The sequence below is a fragment of the Pleurodeles waltl genome, chromosome 2_2 (genome assembly GCF_031143425.1).
Source record: "Pleurodeles waltl isolate 20211129_DDA chromosome 2_2, aPleWal1.hap1.20221129, whole genome shotgun sequence".
Classification (NCBI taxonomy): domain Eukaryota; kingdom Metazoa; phylum Chordata; class Amphibia; order Caudata; family Salamandridae; genus Pleurodeles; species Pleurodeles waltl.
Genome location: NC_090439.1, coordinates 632,949,776 through 632,972,659, shown reverse-complemented (window position 1 = coordinate 632,972,659; position 22,884 = coordinate 632,949,776).

The following is a 22,884-nucleotide window of genomic DNA, read 5'->3' as shown; positions in this document are numbered from 1 at the left end:
AACCCACTGCCCACCTCCCCCACCCAGACACCTCGTAATGCGCGCAGAGTCAGATGGATGTGATGGTACTCACCCCCTTGTGGCTGCTGTGATGCCCTCAAGCGCCCATCCAACTCCGGATACGCCACCGCCAGGATCCGGAACATCAGGGAGGGCACGGTGCGACGGGCACCCCTCCCACGTTGGGAGGCCATCCCCAGCTGGGCCTCCGCCGTCTTCTTGCTCCAGCGGCGAATGTCCTCTCATCTTTTACGGCAGTGGGTGCTCTGTCTGTGGTGGACCCCCCCCCCGGGTCCGGACATCCTTGGCGATGGCACACCAAATATCCTTCTTCTGGTGGGTGCTGACCTAGAGGTATAGTACAGGGGAAAAGGAAAAACTTTAACCGTCCAGACCGTCACAGTCATTGGCCCACGTTCCCACCCTTGTCCTGACGCACATACACTCACCGTCCACACATGGAGGCCTCAGTCCCCCCCCTCCATGTAACTTCCATCCACACCTCTCCAAACAGGCATTGCCCTTGCAGCATGCTCACAGTATACTCACCTGTTTGTCTGGAGGACCGTAGAGTAGCGTGTACTGTGGGAGGACCCCATCCACTAACTTCCCCAACTCCTCCGCAGTGAAGGCAGGGGCCCTTTCCCCAGACACATGAGCCATTGTCGCTTCCAGACTGAGGTCACAGCAGCACTTGCAGTGTATGTCCTCTCCTATCGAAGGTCAGGTATCAAGTGAGTGAACAGACAGAAAATGGTGGTCACGTCCGCGGCTGTGCATACTGTCACCGCCAGCATACATCGTCATTGGCTCCTGGGACCCATAGGTTCTAATGTTAACCAATGCAGGATTGCGCTGCGGTCTTCGACCGCCTACCGCGACGGTGTAGAACGGCTGCGCAGTTACCTCATATCCCCTTGTCCCACCTTACAGGTCAGGCAGCCGCCATTTCAGGGGGCCACATGGCATTAATATTAACTGCGTCATACATATCTAGGCCTTGCATACACACAGTAACAGGCAGATTGAGGATTTACAAATGTTTGTAAATGATATTTAGTGATACCTCAGTGTTGGCTGACTCTCTGCTCGGTGTTTTCCTCCATAGGGCACCTCCGCTGGGGCAGGTGATGAGATGGCGGCATCCTCCGGTGTACAGACCGCTGGTGGACCTGTCGACAATGGAAGAGAGACACGTAATAGTCACCTACAGACTTGATCGTGCAACAATCCATGAACTGTGTGCCCAGTTGGAGCCAGACCTGATGTCAGCAATCCACCATCGCACAGGAATCCCCCCTCTAGTGCATGTCCTGTCAGTACTCCATTTTCTGGCAAGTGGGTCTTTTCAAACTACAGTGGCCATTGCATCAAGGATGTCCCAGCCTATTTTCTCAAACGTGTTGTCCAGAGTGTTGTCTGCCCTGCTTAAACACATGCACAGCACATCGTTTTTCCCTCAGGTGGAGGATTTGCCTACAGTGAAAGGTGACTTCTATCCCCTGGGACATATCCCCAACATCATAGGTGCCATTGATGGTACACATGTGGCCTTGGAACCCCCCGCAGGAGTGATCAGGTGTACAGAAACCGGAAGAGCTACCATTCAATGAATGTGCAGATGGTGTGTTTGGCCGACCAGTACATCTCCCATGTGAATGCCAAGTTTCCTGGATCAGTGCATGACGCTTACATTCTGAGGAATAGCAGCATCCCTTATGTGATGGGGCAACTCCAGAGGCACTGTGTGTGGCAAATAGGTGAGGACAAGGACCCTATACCCTGTGAATTGCTGTCTGGATCTGAGGTTGTCCCTAAGGGTTAGTGTGTGTCTAACAGTTGTCCCTCAACATTTGCAGGTGACTCTGGGTACCCCAACCTGTCATGGCTACTGACCCCAGTGAGAAATCCCAGGACAAGGGCAGAGGAACGCTACAATGAGGCACATGGGCGAACTAGGAGAGTGATCGAAAGGACCTTCGGCCTCCTGAAGGCCGGGCTCCGGTGCCTCCATATGACAGGTGGTTCTCTCTACTACTCACCAAAGAAGGTGCGCCAGATCATCGTGGCCTGCTGTATGCTGCACAATATGGCTTTGCGACGACAGGTGCTTTTTCTGCAGGAGGGTGGTCCAGATGGAGGTCCTGTGGCAGCTGTGGAGCCTGTGGACAGTGAAGAAGAGGAGGCAGAAGAAGAGGATATCGACAACAGAAACAACGTTATCCAGCAATACTTCCAGTGAGACACAGGTAAGATGTCACTGCCTCACACCTCTCATACAATTGTTAGACCCATCGTATGTCTGTCACTTTCACCCAATGTATGGACCTTGACTTGTCACTTTGCCTTTCCATTTCACAGATTTGGGTCCCCCTGTGTGACCTCTGCTATATTACCTCATGGACTAGAGCTGTTTACATCGGTATGTTGACAATACCATCGACATTGCTATATTCCATAGTTATTGCAAATACTGTGAAAGCACAGACTGACTCCAGCTTGTTTTGTGATTCAAGGGTGTTTATTTCAGTGCAAAATAGTGGAGGGGGTTGTAAAATGGGCAGGGGTGATGGTGGAGGATTGTCCATGGCAGAGTCCAGACTATTTGTTTCACAGGTGCATTGTCCAAAGGGGCATAGGAAGTGGAGCTAGGGCAGTTGATGGATGGACAGGGTGACAAAGTGGGACAGAAGGATGACATTCAGGGGGGTCTCATTTCCTGGTGGGGGTCTTGGCATTGTTCTCTGTCTTTGTCCTGGATCTCAGGGACCATTTGCGGGGTGGTTCTCCATATGCAGGGGGTGGGGTGCTGGTGTTGTGGTCCTGTGGCGGTGCCTCCTGTCCACTAGCGCCGGGCGAGGTGGTGGGCTGTTCATCATCCAGGCTAGTGTCAGGGGCCCCTTGTTGTGCCACCGTGTCCCTCCTGTTGTACACAAGGTCCTCCAGCACCCCTACAATGGTGACCAGGGTGGTGTTGATGAACTTAAGTTCCTCCCTGATCCCCAGATACTGTTCCTCCTTCAGCCGCTGGGTCTCCTGAAACTTGGACAGTACCGTGCCATCGTCTCCTGGGAATGATGGTACGCTCCCATTATGTTGGAGAGGGCCTCGTGGAGAGTGGGTTCCCTGGGCCTGTCCTCCCCCTGTCGTACAGCAGTCCTCCCAGTTCCCCTGTTATCTTGTGCCTCTGTCCCCTGAACCGTGTGCCCACTGCCACTGCCCCCAGGTCCCTGATTTTCTTGGGTTTTTGTGTTTTGCCTGGGTTCACTGTAGTGGTGGACACACGGCTGCTGATGTGTCCTGGGGACAGAGGGATGGGCCCGGTGGGTGGGTACTGTGCTGGTGTTTCCTGAGGGGGGAGGCTATGTGGTGGCTTGTGCCAGTGTCAGGGGAACCAATTGTCCCGAGGTCCCAGATGGGCCGGGCTGGTCATCTTGATCCAGCTGGAGAGAGCTGCTGTCATCACTGTGGGCCTCTTCTGTGGGGGGGTGGACTTGTCTGGAACCTCCTGTCCTGTGACGTTGGGTAGGGATCCTGCAGGGGTGTAAAGGCATGATTACTGCATCTGTGTGTGCCATTGTGTGCAATAGGTGGGTGACCCTGTACTCCAGGGCTTGCATTCTTGTGTAGGATCTTGTGTGATAATGGGTTTGGAGATCTGTGTGGGTATCTGTAGCGGACATGCTTTGGTGATGGGTGTCCATGCTTTGGTGTTGCATGCAGGGCTTGGTGTTGGGATGTATGGGTTGTGATAGTGGGACATTTGTGAGGTGTTGGAGTGATGGGGGTGATGGTGAGGGTGGGGTATGTGATAGCATGCAGGTAGGGTGGGGGATGTAATAGTTAAGATTTGACTTACCAGAGTCCATTCCTCCTGCTACTCCTGCAAGGCCCTCAGGATGCAGTATATCCAAGACCTGCTCCTCCCATGTTGTTAGTTGTGGGGGAGGAGGTGGGGGTCCGCCGCCAGTCCTCTGTACTGCAATCTGGTGTCCTGAGACCATGGAACACACCTTCCCCCGTAGGTCGTTCCACCTCTTCCTGATGTCATCCTGTGTTCTTGGATGCTGTCCCACTGCGTTGACCCTGTCTATGATTCTGCGCCTTAGCGCCATCTTCCTATCTATGGAGGTGTGCTGCACCTGTGATCCAAATAGCTGTGGCTCTACCAGGACGATTTCCTCCACCATGACCCTCAGCTCCTCCTCAGAGAACCTGGGGTGTCTTTGCGGTGCCATGGTGTGGTGTGGGTGATGTGTGAGGTGGTGTTGGTTGCGATGTGTGAGGGGATCTGTTTGTGTGTGTTGTCTGGGGTGCGTGGATGTTGTGTGAGTGATGGTGTTGTGTGCCTGGGGATGCTAGTGTTGTTGATGGTGGTGTCTCTCTCTGGGCTTCTTTCTCAATTTTTGTCTTAAGGGTTTGTGGGTGATGTGGGTGTGTGTTTTTTTTTTTATTGTATTGAGTGTGTGGGAGTTGTGTGTGTATGTGTATCAGGTGTGTGTATTTCGATTTGTCCAATGTGGTTGTGTTTTGTAAATGTGTGTGTATTTTGAGCGCGACTGTGTGTACCGCCAATGGAATATCTCGGTTGAAAGACCGCCGCATGGATTCATGGGTCGGGATAGTGTGGGCGTATTCCTGTTGGCGTGACAGTGGAGGTTTTGTTATCGCCAGTTTATCACTGACCTTTGGTGTGGCGGACTTGTGTGGGTGTCTGGATTTTGGCGGATTCCGGGCTGTGGGTCGTAATAGCTGTAGCGGAATTCCGCCGCCGCAGCGGTGTGTTGGCAGTCTTCTGCACGGCCAATGTTGCAATGAGGGCCTATATCTTTATCTTTAAAATGACATCAAAACGAATAAAATCAGATAAGGGGAACTGAAGATATGTATTTTTAAAGAATTCATTCTTTTTAGCACTTAGGAACGAATAGCGCCAATATGGTCATCTGGTCGCACCTCGACCTGGGGCAGAGTCAAAGTTTGAGGCCGACCGTGATGGAGCCCTGCTCAGCTACAGTTCGTGGGAGGCCTCGGTCAAAAGTTTACCTTCGGACGTAGTTATTTTTCTGGAGATTTTCTTCAGCGGGACCAACTCGCCAGTCTAATCTGACCTCCTGGAACTCTTTCTCGGATACGCTTCGCAGGAGCCCTCGGTGGAGATTGTACCTTCAGACTTAGTTGTTTTTTGGAGATGAAAATCCTTCGACTGGGGCCAACCTGAATCTTGATCCGACATCCCTGGAGCTCTCTTCGTATACACTGCTTGGGAGGTCCCGGCCAACTTTCTATGTTCGGACTTTGGGCCAGATGTAGGGATATTCCATTTTGCGACTTGCAAATTGCGAGTCAGGTCGACTCGCAATTTGCGAGTCACAAATAGGAATGAAGGATGGTGTCCCCGACACCATCTGCGACTCACAAGGGGGTCAAACCTCATTAATATTAATAAGGTGGGTCGCAATTTGCGACCCCCTTGAGGCTGGGGGCACTCACAGGGATGGTGGCCTGCTGGAAACAGCAGACCACCATGTCTGTGACTGCTTTTAAATAAAGCATTTTTTTTTTTGTAATGCAGCCCGTTTTCCTTAAAGGAAAACGAGATGCATTAGAAAACTAAAAAATGTAACTTTTTCGTTTCATTTTTTCAGAGCAGGCAGTGGTCCATAGGACCACTGCCTGCTCTGGAACAATGTTTTTAATGCCATTCACAAAGGGGAAGGGGTCCCATGGGGACCCCTTCCCTTTTGCGAATGGGTTAGCACCCATTTGAAATAGGTGCTAAGTGTGATTGCTTTGCATCCGCGTTTTTTGTCACAAAGCAATCTATCATTTCACTGCAACTCGCAATTAGGAAGGGGACTCCCCTTCCTAATTGCAACTCACAAACCTGTTTTGCGATTCGGTAACAAGGTTGCCGAATCGCAAAAGAGGTTTTGTGCATTGCCAAGTGCAGTTTGCACATCGCAAACAGCTAAATTTGCTGTTTGCGATGTGCAAACTGTGCGCTACATCTGGTCCTTTGTCATTTGTTTTGGAGATTTTCTTCAGCGCGACAAACCTGCAAGTCAGGCCGGGTCACGGATGAGGCAAGCCGGCTAGAGTTGCAGTGGCGGGCCGGTCCATTTATGGATCTTTTTTTCAAAAAGTTCTCCAAATTTCTCTAAACTTCTGGATCTTCCTCCATATATTCTTTTAAGGTTCTTTTGGTGTCTACAGCTCACCCCAAGGTTCCAGAAGCTTTGAGATGCTCATTGAGGGTGCAGACTACAACTCCCAGAATGCACCTGGCGCAAACTCCAATTTGGTCACTGGACAGTGGCCAGCTGGTCAGGTTCTTCAGGAATTGGTGCAGGGCACTCTGGTTAGCAATTTTTCACCTGTAGCAATCAGGAGTCCCTCCTTGAACCAATTGAAGCCAGGCAAAGTCCTTCTTGTGGTGGAGTCCAAGTGTGCAGTTAGTGCAGTCCTCCAGAGTGCAGTCTCCAGGTGCAGGTCAGGGGTCCAGGAGGGCAGTACTTCTTCTTCTGTAGTTCTTCCTTGTTAGAATCTGGTAGGGATCTGAGGTATGGGTGCAGGTCTGTCAGTTTTATCCTTGCTCCTGGGTGAAAAACATGAGGGTCCAGGTTCTCCAATCAGGTGCAGGTTCCTTCCCCCTGTGATGACCATTTCCTGGGAAGTGTGGCAAAAATCAATCCCAGGGAGCAACATTCACCAAAAGTCCATCATGGCTGAAAATTATTTTCGGAGGTTACATCTGGCTGAGCCCATCCACTGGTGTGGCTAAAAATCTTAACCACACCCCTATCCTGCCCCCTCCTAATCTAATCAGGAAGGCCCCTAATTGTCTGGGTTTGCAGGATGTGAGGGAGGTGCTGGGTTGCTCCAAATGTCCTTCCCTGCTTTTGAAGACCAGTTTGGCAGCCCTCCCCCCTTCCTGCCTCTCCATCTTTTGAGGGAAGTTCTCTTCCCCCAGGCACATCTCTTTGTGTTTAGCCAGGCCACTTCACACCTCATCAAGGTAGCCTGGCCAGGGTGCCAGAGGGTGGCCAATCAGAGCAAAGCAGCAAAACACTGCAGGGCTGAAGTTGGCAACTTTTCAATAAAAGTTTAAATCTTTACCTGCACAAGTTATATTAAATCCAACAATTGTAAGTTATGGGATTTATTATACCAATTAATTTGATACCAAACGTAAGGTATCTGACTCTTAAGAGGGCTTTATAAATTAAAATAAAGTCTCACCATTCTAGCCTATTGAGGCCATTCCCTACAATGAGGGAAAACTAATTTGGCTGTTTTACCTCACCAGGGCTTATAAAACTATTCTATAAGGTCCCTGCTTATAGTCAAATGGCACCCAGCCCTTAGGGGTATGTCTATGTAAAAATAAGGTAGTTTAAGACTTTGGAACTTCTTTTAATTCCAAAATCGAATTTGCATGTAAATTTTATTTAAAAGGAGCCAGCAAGGCAGGCCTCCCTTTCAAATGACACTGGGCATTTCAGCCGTGCACCTATGGGTGCACTTCATATGCTAGTGTCCCTAAACTTACATGGCCTACCATATACCGGGGACTTATAGGTAGGTTGACTTAGCCAATTATAATTAGCCTAATTTGCATACTGATTTTACACAGAGCACAGGCCCTGTGACTGGTTAGTAGTACCCAGGGCACCATTAGAGTCAGGAAAACACCAGCAAAAAGTGAAAAATGGGGGCAAAAAGTCAGGGGACCCCTGCAATAAGCCCTGTTTTCTCACTGTGGGTAAGTCTAATGCAGAGAATCTTTCACTATGGTGTATGGGTTATTGAGTTGTGGAAAATAATATTTTTCTTATGGACGAAGTGAGACTTTTGTATAAAGAAGCAATTCCGAAATAATTTTTTTTATTTGCACATATCTATTTCTGTATTAGAAGACATTTGAAAAATACCAAAGAAAATCCAAGAGAAAAAGAAAGTGTGCATATTATAGTATCTACTTGCAACTCATGAAAAGGAAAACAACATGTGGAAAATGTCAGCAAGCACAAAAAAGTACTGGTAAGCCAACAAAAAAGTTTTTACAAACTATGTGGCAAACTGAAATATTTGCAAGGTGAGGAAAAGAAACAGAAACAAGTCTAAATCAGTTAAACAAAGTAAACGAAGTTATGAGAATAAAGGGACGTCAAACAAGAAAGCCAAAGGCTCAATTAGCAGGCAGCCACAGTTCAAGGAAATTAGAGTGAGGATGTTTTGTGCTAGAATGAATTCAGAATCTTACTAAGAATATGAAGAAATACAGAAGGAGAACAAAAGTATTGAAACAAAAAAACTGTTGAGGATATAGTTGAGAGGGCATTTGAGCTGAAGTGGAAACTTTTCATTTTGATAATTAATGAGATGAGAGTGTTGGGCAAAATGGTGTTGGGTATAAAAAGATGCAGCCAAAGGAAGAGACTTTTAAGTTATGTGTGTATTCCATGTTAGTGCATGTCTAACTGAAGACATGAAGCAGTTTACAATTCCTTTTGAAATAACAGGTCGTGGAAATCCAAATCAACATCGTGTATAGAAGTTTTCTTTGCACCTGCATTTTAGAGAACAATACTTTCTACATCTATGTGTTTTGAAAACACAAAACTTGTTCTCTGAGAGCTTTGTCAGCACTTTGTTTTAGTATACTACATGTAAAATACTGCTCTATAAAAGACAACACAGTCCTCACTTTCTGCTCCAAACTTGGGTGCATCTTTTATCAATAGCAGCATGTGAATGTAAGGAGCACCTCCAGCCTGGTACTCTTTCTGCAAAACTAAATCAGTTACTTCTCCAAGAAGACGATTGGTTTTGTTGCAGTTAAAAGCGAGCATAGCTTGGAACCTGTGGTTGAAATATCTGCAAACATTAGCAGGACCTAATAAGCAGAGTTCTCCAGCTGCCTACTAATTTACATTTTTTAGATTAGACTTTGCTTCTCTCAAGAATTCAATCAGATCATCCCATGCATATTCTGCACAACTCAATGTGAAAAATAAAGTTGGTGGTCCTAGGTTTCTCAGCACACCTTTTATTTCTCCATGATGACGGAAACAGTATTCATTGGTACCACGTAGGCACGCCATTAAATTCATTAAGTTATACTCCACATTTTCATCCTTTTCTTGAACTTTGTTGACAAACTCTCTTGCAGAAATATTTTGAAGATTAACTCCTGGTTTTAAGATATGATTTCTTGCATATGCACTAGGTAATGTGCATATATATATATATATATATATATATATATATATATATATATATATATATATATATATGTGTGTGTGTGTGTGAAATTAGCTATTCAGCAGTAAAGATATTAGATCATGCAGGACATTGTGTATACATACATCCAATTTCACCTCAAAAACATCTTTCGATTTAAACATTCAAGCTTTCAAAGCTAGTAGCTGTTCCTTTGTTCTTCCATGATAAAACAACACTGTAGACATTCCTTTTAGATAAGTGAATGGGCAGAAAGACACTCATGATTCATTATATTATGGTTTGCCTGCTGTACCCGATGGAGATTTTATCAGTAATGACTGATTATAGAAAATTAGAGCTTCTCACCCTACTGTATGGGTCTATTGAAAAAGGATATACAAAAGGTGACACTAAATTGCTCATGTCCATCACCGAAGAAAGCAATACAATGGGACTTTGGCATTTAAAATAAATGAATCTTCTTTAACTATTGTACTGTGAAGTAATGATCTTAGAGCCCGTGGATGCTCCAGCAAGCTTTGCACCATTTTTGACCCCTCCTCCCTCGAATGCACCATTTTTGCATGAGAGTATAAATATGGCGTTAAGGCCATAGAGTAAATTGTTGCACGGAAACTCCTACCTTGCATCTCATTAAGGCAAGGTAGGTTTCCACTTCCAAAAAATGACTTTAATTCCATCCATTTGCCATAGACAGGTCTAGCGCCAAAGTATAAATATGGAGTTAGTTTTGCACCGAATTAGAGTAAAAAGAAAATGACACTAATTTGGTGCAAACAGAGTATAAATATGCCCCTTGGTCCCTCTGTCCAGCCCGCAATCGGCCTGATCTTCTGACTTTCACCCGGTTTCACATGACCAGTTAACTGCAGAAGGCACTTTGTGCTGTAAGGCCATTTATCTTTAAAATTGCTTATCTACGGGTCTAGTGATTGGATTTTTGTTGTTGCAGTGTCAAATAATTTATTAAATGTTATTCTATTTCTGTAAATTAGGATGGGATTTTTCTTGCATTGGGTTTTCACTTTATTACCGTATTACTTCTTTAAGTAATGCATACATACTTTATACATTGCCTTTGAGTTAAGCATGACTGCTTTTATGTGAAGCAACCAGAGGGTACAGTATAGGTTGTGACTTCACCCTTAGTATGGTCTGAAGTAAGTATATACAAAACTCAGTTTTGTCATAAAGTTCACCTATGGTCAATAAAGTATATGTAGGTCCAAAGAATAGGTACTGATCATTGAAATATTTAGCCACATTTTAATAATCCCCTCATTTTCCAATGAAGTCACATATTAGTAGTTTCAATTTTGCTGAGTACAGTGTAAGGGACAGAGATCCATATATTAAAACTTTTCCCTATATATTCACAGAATGAGAAATACCCTTTCATACATCAGGCTTAAAGTTCTATAATTCATTTTACATATGTATAAAAAATATTGAAATCTGGGGGTAGCGATGGCATAGCCTTGTGGCGGTTGATTCTGTTTTCATATATCATGCAGATATATTATATAAGCTTATGTAATTTAGCTGTTCAAAGGTTATTCTTGCTGACACCAAACTTCATTGGCACTTAGAGTAGGGATATTGGATGGTTTGCTGTTTACTTTTATGGTACAACTCACTTGAACCATGCCTCTAATCCCACTAAGAATACAGAGGAAGGAAAGCAGGAAAACCTGACCCTCCCTAGCACAGTCCAAGTTACGCTTTCATCCTCCTTCCATCACTCTATCCACCATCTCTTCACCCTTACGTTTATTCATCCATTTTTCCTGTCCATCCCTACGCATTTCCATCCACCCACTCACACACACACACAGCCTTTTATCCGTCCACCATCATAATACCCATGTATACATCTATTCACTCTTTCCAATTTGTCCATTTTTCATCGTCCAAAATCATTCACCCTTTCACCCATTGAGCCCTGCACTCTTTCCATCCATCATTTCACCCTTCCACCAATCTAGCTTTTCACCCTTCAATTTATTCATGTTTTCATCCTTCCCTCCATTCTACCTCTCACCTTTTCTTCTTTATTTCCTTATGCATTTCCTTCTTTCCTTTCACCTTTCCTTTTTCCGCCCATTCTTTCTCCTCACTATCTAGGCATCATTTGTCTGATATTATTACTCCTTCTTTCTTACCTCTCATGTTCACTTTTTGTTTCTTGCCCCCTCTCTATGTTTTTCCTTAATTTCATCATTTCATTATTGATATTTCTCTCTCTCCTTAGGCGTTCGTGTTAGCTGACCCCCAGACATCCCAATTGCATGATATTTACTAACAGTACTATTTAGGAGCATTTTGTCTGTCATTTTGATCATCATGAGCATTTTGACTGTCTTTTCAAACTGGCAAAAGAAATATTTTTCAAGGCCTAAACCTTACTTTTTAATACATATCTCACCCTTATGTTGGGCCCTAAAGGCCCATTGGGCAGAGGTCAAGTAAGACATGTGGGTTTAAGTTTTTTGTGTCCTGGTGGTGAAAAACTCCTATTTTTCTCACTTCTACAAGGCATATCACTCCCATTGGATAACATTAGGTTACTTTATTAAATATAATGAGTGCTAACTTTTGACTGGGAGCAGGTAGAAAGTTCATATTTGGACTCAAATAAATTGTAATTTAAAATAATCTTTAATAGTAAAATCAGATTTTAAAACCCAATTCGGAAAATTAACGTTCAGAAAGTTGTCAACCTCTTCCCCTAACCATTTAGTGTCTGTTACCAGTGTCTTGGTTCACATGAATGTGAATGGCTCTGCTGTTTGGGTTTGGGTATTCCTGTGAGACACTGAGACAAAGGAGATTGGGTGTCGGCAGGATGGGACATCCTGCCAGGATTGCTAGGGGCAGAGCTGTTTCTTGACTCACTTACATTTCAAAGTAGCATGCCTTCAGCACACACAAAGGAAGAGGACACTGGTCTTTTGCCACCCCAGAATGTTTAGAGCCTTGACAGAGGAATGGAACTACCTTCCAGAACCAGATGTGGAGGTAGCTCAAGATATCCCCCACTTCAAAGACTGGCACCGGGGATAAATATTGGACCCTAAGAACACCACTTCCATACATTCCTGGACCTGTGGAAGACTTCAGAAAGGCTGCCTCGGCCCGAGAGGACTGTCTGTTGCTGCCAGAGGTGTTCCCTGCTGCTTGAAGGCCTTGCTTTGAGGACAACTAGATCATTTCCTTGAACACAAGACCACCAGAAGTGAGTCCAAGGGCTAAACGGCTGGCCTCCTGTGTGAGCTACGGGGGCATCATAAGTTCCAGAGAAATTGAACCCTGCACCTTACCCTTGCTGGAGTAAGTCCTAACCCCAGATGTGGTGCCACCCAGGTCCTGGGCCCTTGAAAGTAATGTTAGAGGTGGTGATCCTGCCTAACCCTAAAAGTTATGGCTTAAAAGGAATTTCACTAAAAAGTGTCAGAAGAACTGACAGAAGACTGGGACCTACCACCAGCTGATCCTCCCAATGTGCATACTCAGTTGGCCTGACCTTGGGGGACGTCCCAATGCGTTCTTCTCAACAGCAGCAAATGTTTTTCATCTGGACCGCTCAGCGACAGTATCCGGCCTCTTTAGCTACTGCTTGCACCTCATCCTGCTGGAGGCTTTCAACTTCCGAAAAGTTGCCTAAGTCGAAAGGTAAAAATCTTCACCACTCAACTGCGACAGGCTCCCAATCGACAACGACCTCCTTGGCCTGGAAATCCATCTTTTCCCACTTGGAGATTTTTCATGCCAACGTCAATGACCTCATTGAAACTTCATCCAGCAGCTCCTCGACAATGACAATGCCTACTAAGACACAGCCTGCTGCTTTTGCCCACTGAACTCTACCTTCTCCTGGACTTTTCTTCTGGAAATTTTCTAAGTCCAAAGGTAAGCTAAGACCATCCCCAATCCACCCAGTGTATCTATCTCAGTCAGACTTTGCCCCAGTGACCAGACACCAACGTTGGCACTTTGATCTTTAGGCACTGCTTTACACTAAACTCTTTAACAATTCATATCTCCATTTGTGCCAATTGAAGTTAATTTGTTTTGGTGCTATTTTATTTATTTAAACTTACTTTATTTTTCTAAGTTGGTTTGACATTTTTGTGTTTTGCCTTCACTTTATTACTGTTTGTATACTGCAAAAAATCTTTACAAATTACCTTTAAATTAATCCAAGCTGCTTTTGTGCCAGACTACCAGAGGAATTAGCATAGATAAATTTGTGATTCACCATGGCATGCATTTTTATTTTTACCTGAGTGGAGCATCTCTCTCCGTCAGTGTTGGAAATGGCCTTTCTGCAGGGTCACCCCAAACTTTTTGCCTTCCTCCTTCTCTTTTTCTGACCTAATTTTGTTCTGGCTTTAGGACTCTGCACACTTTACCACTGTTAATAATTGTTAAAGTGCATGTGCTCTCTCCTTAAAACATGGTGACATTGGCTCATACCCAATTCGCTTATTTAATTTACTTAAGTCCCTAGCAAGTGCACTACATGTGCCCAGGGCCTGTAAATTAAATGCTACTAGTGGCTGCAGCACTGGTTGTTCCACCCACATATGTAGCCCCCTAACCATACCCCAGGCCTGCCATTGCAGGGCCTGTGTGTGCAGTTTCACTGCCACTTCAACTTGGCATTTAAAGTAATTGCCAAGCCTTAAACTCCCCTTTTTCTACATATAATTCACCCCTAACGTAGGCCCTAGGTAGCCCATAGGGCAGGGTGCTGTATAGATAAAAGGAAGGACGTGCATATCTGTGTTCTATATGCCCTGGTAGTGTAAAACTCCTAAATTCATTTTATGCTGCTGTGAGGCCTGCAGGACTCACCTGACTGCTTTTCTGCAAAGGATTACTGCCTTGGTGTTACCGTGCTGCCTTGCTGTCCTCTGGCTCTGCTCAGAAGTGCTCTCCAAGGGCTTGGCTAGAGCTTGCCTCCTGTTCCCTGAAGTCTCAGGACCAAAAAGACTTCATTTGTGCAAAAAGAACTCCTTGTGTGGCGAAAATCAACGCACAGCCTGCAAGAAACTATGCACAGCCTGCATCGCGGTGAGAAAATCACTGCACGCCGAACCGGATAGAGGCAGCCCGACTTCCCGAAAGGGAGAACAACGCAGCACCAGCATTGCAACTGGAAATTCAATGCACGACCCACTGGATCGACACAAAGCTGAGCCGGAACAACGCAGCCCAACTTCCTGAGAGGAATTGATGCAGCGCCTACTGTGCAGCAGAAATTTCCACGCATCGCCCACCGGATCGACGCAGCCCCTGTGACTTCGTCCTGCACGCCCAGGATTTCAATGCATCGTCCCCGGGGCGTCCAAAAACCCCGCAACCCAAAGAGGATCCTAGTCTCCACACCGGAAATCGACACAAAGCCTGCCCTGCGTGAAAACTCAACTACTCATCTTCTGTGTGTGCCAGAACAATTGACGCACACCTCCCCGTTTTCCACGCAACTCCTCCTCTGCGGTCCCTTACGGAGAATTTGAACGCAAACCAGGTACTTTGTGCTTGCAAGAGTCATTTGTTGCTTTTTAAAAACTAAAAACTCTTTATATCATTTTCTAAGTGATATTTCAATGTGCACTTATTAAACCTTAATCGTTTTGACTTGCATTTATCTAGATAAATATTAGATATTTTTCTAAACACTGAGTGGTGCATTTTTGTGGTGTTATACTGTGTAATTGCACGATTTATTACACAAATACTTTACACATTGCCTTCTAAGTTATGCCTGACTGCTCAGTGCCTAGCTACCAGAGGGTGGGCACAGGGTAATTTGGATTGTGTGTAACTTACACTGACTAGAGTGCTTGGACCAGGGGTAACCTGACTGCCAACCAAAGACCCCATTTCTGGCACTCAACCAATAACCTGATTTCTTACATTAACGTTTTAGTGGGCCCCATTCACCAGCCCACCAGACCCAGTGGCAGTCCTTGTTTAAGCTACTTAAGTATGGAATTCCCTACACCTCTGTGGTGTGCTCACATACCAAATTTTGTAAGACCCAGATCTGACATTAATCTGGACACTAAGGAATTGTTGGTGTTTTCCTGTAGACTTTTTGAAGTGCTGTCTGACTAAGATATTTTCTAGCTGCTCCATAGTGAATCATTTCTCAAAATTACTATCTAGGTTGTTTGTATACATGCCATGCAATTGTTGAACATTATGTTAATATGTAACTTACTACACTAGATCATTTAAATATATGTTACATATCAAAAAATCTACCCCTTTCAGTCAAAGCTTAACTACACTGTACCTCAGATATTTGGGAACTCTAATGAGTATATCAAGTATAATGTAAATGTGGAGAATCTCAAACTTAGCTGATAGTTCCTGCAAGACCAACAAGAGATTAGTCTTTTGTCCTAAAATAGCACCTTTCTTTCCCCTGACATATGTCCACTTCTCACATATAAATCCAGCTGTTTACTATCGAACTGTGTGTAGACATAAATGTTTTGGATGATATTATTTAGATTACACTTATGCCATTCCCCTATAACATGCATTGCGGTGGTACCACTGTCATTTTGCATCAACAATTGCACAGTTGATTTGTCCAAACATAAGTATGCCTGTATTACTGCATTTCTCCATCCCTGTATCCACCAGAACAAAAACATATGTTGAATATATGGGAGAGAAATTCGGAAGATGGTCAACAATGAGAGTTGTCCTTTCCTATTTGAGATCTGACCAGTGGAGGCTCCTCCACTTAGGCGGAGGAGCATCGTCCCCCACCCTCGCCAGCAGCAGAAGCTGCAAACCTTTCACAAGGAAGAGACAATAAACTATGTTTATTGTTCCTACATTGTGAAAGGGGCAGGGCCATGGGGTAAAGAGCAGTGAGGGGAGAGCACTGTGCACACCCCTCACTGTGCATGTATGTTTGGCCGGCCACAACACTGATGCTGAGCTGGACAGAGCCTGTACAGGCTCCCACTCTGCCTGGGAGTGCCCTAGCTGAGTGCTCACAGCCAATCTTGACACTGCTCTGTGCAGCATCAGAATTGGCCGCAGGGAAGGCTGGGAGCATGTGCCTGCGTGCAGCGTTGACGCGGGAGAGAGGAGCGACGCAAAAGTAAGTTTATTTTTTTCAATAAAAAAAAAAAAAGCATTTTTAATTTAAATTCCTTTACCCCCTGCCACTACCCCTAACCCCCCCCCCCCCCCGAGCTACCCCCCACCCCATATAACACTGGTGAGCCGCAACTGGATCTGACATTGTGAATAATTGTTGTTGAGTGTATTTTGCCATTACAGCCTGATCCTGGGAGGGCAGAACTATGGGCCAGATGTACCAAAGGGTTTTACCCATTCTGTGTCTATGGGAAAAAGCTTTCGTACATATGGCCCTATGTGTGGTATTTACAACACTCGGCAACTACTGATTTCCTCCGGTGTGTCATTTATTGGGTGTATTGAATACCTCCTAGTTTGAGCTCCCCACCTCACAAGGAGACATATTATCCAGATTTGGTACTTGATAGCAAAATGTCCATGTTTTGCCTTTTTGGGGGCATTTATACTGATAATCTTTGCCAGGTTTTACCTTGCAAGGTCTGTCACGGGAAAACAGTGGGTTGTGATATTTATCTTCTATCTCGGAATTCTATTTCTGTGCAAACACCTGTCCGTTCAGTTATAAGAATTCATCCCTGGACCTCAGAGTTGGAGCTTTAATTTTGCTGGGGAGGCTCATCAAGTGCAAATTTGAATTGACAACTCAGAATTATAGGACAGATGTACTGGGAGTTTGCATTCGAAACTCTGTGATCAGCAAAATCATATGGCGTGCGACTCCGAAATCCATTTTCCTCGAATGTGTGAACCCTCTTTTGAGATTCAGAAATGTTTTTCCAAAGTACAAAAAGTGTTTTGCAGCACCTACTGAATTACAATTTGGAAGGAATAGGTTTTCAGAGTGTTTCCAAATTGTGATTCAGTAAGGTAAAAGTCAGAGGTTTATGAGCACAATTCCAGCAACAAACCAGTGATCGCCAGGGATGCCAACGCGCTTGAGTTTCGCAAGGCAATTTGTTTCCCGCACATGACTGAGTGGATTCGGCGAGCCTATAACAAAGATTATTTGCTTAAGGTATCTGTTTTTGAAAAATAAAAATAAAAACAAGAATTAATCAAAATCATAGCAGCAAACAACACTGCACGATCATAAAATGACAGCAATCATATAAATCATGTGTAAACTCCCACAATAAATATAGACAAATCTGCTGCTTGTCTGCGTGAACAGTTGTTCCTTCCTTTTGACTTGTACACAGTGCTGGGATTTCTTTATGTTATTTATATCCTCTGTAGACTTAGCTGCACTCTAGATTTCTCTTTTTTTATGTCCTCAGATACTGGGAAATATGTAATATAAAACAAAATCCTGTAAATCAACATTATTTCTGCTGACAGGAATCTTTCGAATAATTATACAGAAAATAAGTCTAAAATGAATGCACCAGAGCTTCTCCATGAAATAAGGAGGTTAGTATGGAGTTACTACAGCTGTAGCGACCATGGCTAGACAACACTGAGTAAAAGTCATAACGAAAACACAATTAGGCCTTCTTTAGCCACTGCATGTTGCAGTTTCAAAATGTGCCCAGTCAGCAGGTTCCTGAATTTATGAAACTGTCATTCCAATTGCACAGCAGCAGAAATATTACTAAACCATTCTTTAGAGAAAGACATGCAATATGCTTTCACAAGGAAAGTCACTATCAGTTTTGAGTTAAGAAATGCAAAACACATGGATTTGTCTGTTCAGATTTTGCAGAGCAGGCAAAATGCTGCTCTCAAAATATAAATAAATGAAATTGGAACTTAGCGAAGAATTAATAGTCTTCAAAAATATGCAGCTAAAAGTATTTATATCAAGCACATGCAATGTCTTGTGCAGTAGCATGAAATACAAAGCTCACTTAAAGAAAATTAGTTAACATGACGTTTTATAAAGTGAGTGAGTATAAGGCCGCTGCAGTAAAATCAAAGTTACCAGCGGTTCCATACCATTGTCTACTGCATGAGTAATATTCCACGTAAATGCCTCTATTACGCAAACCATACAAGGAGCTTAAATTGCATTTCAACCCTTGGAATCAGAAGTGGTGAATATATCTCAGTGGTTGTCGGAGACTGGCCAGGCTTGTAGTGGGTACCTATGGTACTTACACCTTATACCAGGTCCAGTTCAATTAAAATAAGCTTTATTCGCCAGAAGTTTGCCATAAAGCGTACATACAGAAAACAAACGGAATACATTAACCATAAACCAAACATACAGAAAAAGCATTAAGACTCAGGCAAAAAAAGGCTGGTTTTGAGATGAATTAAAACGGTAAAATACAGGGGTCTTGTTATTAGGAACTGTACGAAAATATTAAAAGAAAGGTAAAAATATTTATATATGTTATATGTTTGGAATAATATCATGTAAATACAAGGAATAAAACAGTAAAAATGATTAGGAACTCCCAGCAGGTTGCATATGGCAATAGTTATGGAATTTATTTCTCAGTCACTAGCAAAATGTATTATTTTTCTGTGTCTGATGATAGTCCATACGTATTTGGACATGATGTCACAGATGTATATGGTTGACAAGGACTGTAGGAGCACATAAGCTGGTCGACATTGTCTCAAGTTCATGGATCTCAGTAATGGCAGCAATAGAATCTTTCTTGGCGAGTTCTACAATGAACAGAATAGAATCATATGGAAAGAACTTTGCTTGGTTGCCATGGCACACGGGCATTTGGCCATAGGCCTCGACCAGTCATTTATGGTAGGAAGACTGAACAAGTGATGAAAAAGTTCTAGCCTAAACCTGATGTGCCGCTCGTTGCTCACCTCCTTTAGAATATAATAGCATCCCAGGTGAGGTTAAGATCAGCTGATTTTTAAGAACACTTGGCTGAAGCAGTTCAGTGGTTAGACTTAGTTGCTCTAAATGTGACAAGCAGTTTTTCTTCAGATTTATTCTTGTGACAGCTCATAGTGGTTCTGGTTTATAGTAGTAGTCTGAGTGTCCTAGATCACTTATAAAAAAAATTATGTAGCCTTGCCATTTTACTTTTCCTGCATGAGAGGATCTAAGGCAATCCCGTATAATCTCTTGGTTCAGCTTGGTATACTCAAAGTCCATATTTTATGCCATAGCAAGATTGATTGGGTTTTAACTAGGTTTAAAATTAGCGGGACCCCTAATTCCAAGTGGCATACATATGATGAACTACTCTGTGGGAGAGAAAGAAGATACTTCTGGAAGGCGTTCTCTATCAACTGTAGGGAGACACTGTTTACATGTCCCCAACGGACTTCCCCATACGTGGCTATAGACAAACATTTTGCCTTGTACACTGTTAGTATCTCCCTAAGGTGTTTCTTACCATCCTTGCAAGCAAAGTTGTGTAAGGCTACAATAGTTTTCTGGAAGTGTAGCCCCCTGGTTCTAATTGCCATTTGCCATTCCCTTTTACATCAAACATGATCCCCAGGTAGGAAAAGGACGTAACATAATAAATTCTGGTGTCTTTTATCTTAAGACTGGGAGTTTTCGGTAACACTTTCCCCTACCTCATAGCAAATGTCTTGCCTTTGTTAACTAATAGCCCCAGTTCCTCCATATAGGACGCAAAACATGTTAGTAACTGGTTCAGTGCAAGGGGGGGTTCGGGCCATAAGAACCGCATCATCAGCGTATAGAAGGGCGTGGATAGGCCAGAAGCATATTTGAGGCAGGTTATTACAATTGCCAGGTAATACGTTACCCAGACTATTAATGTATAGGGAAAAGAGAAAGGGTGCCAGAACACAACCCTGTCTTACACCCCTCTCTATTCCAAATGGCTGGGTACCTTCGCCTTTTAGTCCATGTTGCACTCTGGTGCTGCATCCATGATATGTTTCTGTTAGACCTGACAGCCTTAGGGTGGTCACCCCTAACTTTTTTGCCTGCCTCCCTCCACTTTTTGGACACTGTTTTTGCTGTCTTTTAGACTCTGTGCACTTTATCACTGCTAACCAGTGCTAAAGTGCATATGCTCTCTCCCTTTAAACATGGTAACCTTGGATCATACCTGATTGGACTATTTAATGTACTTATAAGTCCCTAGTAAGCTGCACTATATGTGCCTAGGGCCTGTAGATTAAATGCTACTAGTGGGCCTGCAGCACTGGTTGTGCCACCCACTCAAGTAGCCCCTTTACCTTGTCTCAGGCCTGCCATTGCAAGGCCTGTGTGTGCAGTTTCACTGTCACCTCGACTTGGCATTTAAAAGCACTTGCCAAGCCTAAACCTCCACTTTCTCCACATATAAGTCACCCCTAATGTGTGCCCTAGGTAACCCCTAGAGCAGGGTGCTGTGTGGGTGAAAGGCAGGACATGTACCTGTGTAGTTTACATGTCCTGGTAGTGTAAAACTCCTAAATTCGTTTTGCACTACTGTGAGGCCTGCTCCCCTCATAGGCTAACAATGGGGCTGCCCTCATACAGTATTGAAGTGGTAGCTGCTGATCTGAAAGGAGTAGGAAGGTCATATTTAGTATGGCCAGAATGGTAATACCAAATCCTGCTGACTGGTGAAGTTGGATTTAATATTACTATTCTAGAAATGCCACTTTTAGAAAGTGAGCATTTCTTTGCACTTAAATCTTTCTGTGCCTTACAATCCACGTCTGGCTGGGCTTAGTTGAAAGCTCCTTGTGCATTCACTCAGACACACCCCAAACACAGGGTACTCAGCCTCACTTGCATACATCTGCATTTTGAATGGGTCTTCCTGGGCTGGGAGGGTGGAGGGCCTGCTCTCACACAAAGGACTGCCACACCCCCTACTGGGACCCTGGCAGACAGGATTGAACTGAAAGGGGACCTGGTGCACTTCTTAGCCACTCTTTGAAGACTCCCCCACTTCAAAGGCACATTTGGGTATAAAACAGGGCCTCTGCCCTACCTCATCAGACACTTGCCGGAGAAGAAACCTGAACCAGAACCTGCCTGCTTTCTACAAAGGACTGCTGCATTGCTGTTGCCCTGCTGCCTTGCTGAACTCTTGTCTGGCTGTAAAAGTGCTCTCCAAGGGCTTGGATAGAGCTTGCCTCATGTTCCCTGAAGTCTCAGGGCCAAAAAGACTTCTCTTTTTCATTTGGACTCTTCGTGCGCTCAAAATTTTGCCACACAGCTTGCTCTGCAGCGAGAAAAACGCCGCACACCAAGGCTGATTGATGTGATGCCTTCGGGACGACCGGAACTTCGACGCACGGTCTCGCAAGGACAACGCCGCTCGACTTCCAGAAGGGAAATCGACGTGACGCCTGCCGTGAGAGCGAAACTTCAACGCACAGCCCCGGGGAACGACGCGCAGTTGGAAAACAAGCAGGAGAATCCACGCACAGACCCCGGGACATCTGGTAATCCCGCGACCCACAGAAAGAGACTGTCCGCGCGCCGGAAAACGACACACCACTTCCCTGCGTGAAAAATAATGACGCAAGTCCGTGTGTGCAGGGGAGAAATCGACGCACACACCATTTTTCCACGTATCTCTTCTTCTGCGGCCCTTTGCGGAGATTTTCCACTTTAAACCAGGTACTTTGTGCTTGAAAGAGACTTTGGGGGTTATTAAAACTTTGGAGGAGGTGTTAATCCGTCCCAAATGTGACGGATATACCACAAGCCGTATTACGAGTTCCATAGGATATAATGGACTCGTAATATGGCTGGTGGTATATCCGTCACTTTACCGTCACTTTTGGGATGGATCAACACCTCCTCCAAAGTTGTAATAACCCCCTTTGTTTGCTTTTTAAAGACTTAAGACACTTTGGGGGTCATTCCGACTCCCGCCGGCGGCGGTAACCGCACGCCGGCGGGAGCCGCCGAATGACCGCACCGCGGTCAAATGACCGCGGCGGCCATTCTGGCTTTCCCGCTGGGCTGGCGGGCGACCGCCAGAAGGCCGCCCGCCGGCCCAGCGGGAAAGCGCCTTCAACGAGGAAGCCGGCTCCGAATGGAGCCGGCGGAGTTGAAGGCGTGCGACGGGTGCAGTGGCACCCGTCGCGATTTTCAGTGTCTGCTTGGTAGACACTGAAAATCAATGTGGGGCCCTGTTAGGGGGCCCCACAACACCCGTTACCGCCATCCTGTTCCGCAGTCGTTGGCCCTGGCGGTCGGTGACCGCCAGGGTCAGAATGACCCCCTTTACATCACTTTTCAGTGATATCTCTACAATTTCACATTGCATCTTTATTCATTTTGACCTGCAATTATCCAGATAAATATTATATATTTTTCTAAACACTGTGTGGTGTATTTTTGTGGTGCTATATGGTGCTATTGTATGATTTATTGCACAAATACTTTACACATTGCCTTCTAAGTTAAGCCTGACTGCTCGTGCCAAGCTACCAGAGGGTGGACACAGGATCATTTTGGATTGTGTGTGACTTACCCTGACTAGAGTGAGGGTTCTTGCTTGGAAAGAGGGTAACCTGACTGCCAACCAAAAACCCCATTTCTAACAGTTTCCCTAAGAAATTGTATGATCGGTAGGTCCACCCCCATGTTTCCCATGATGG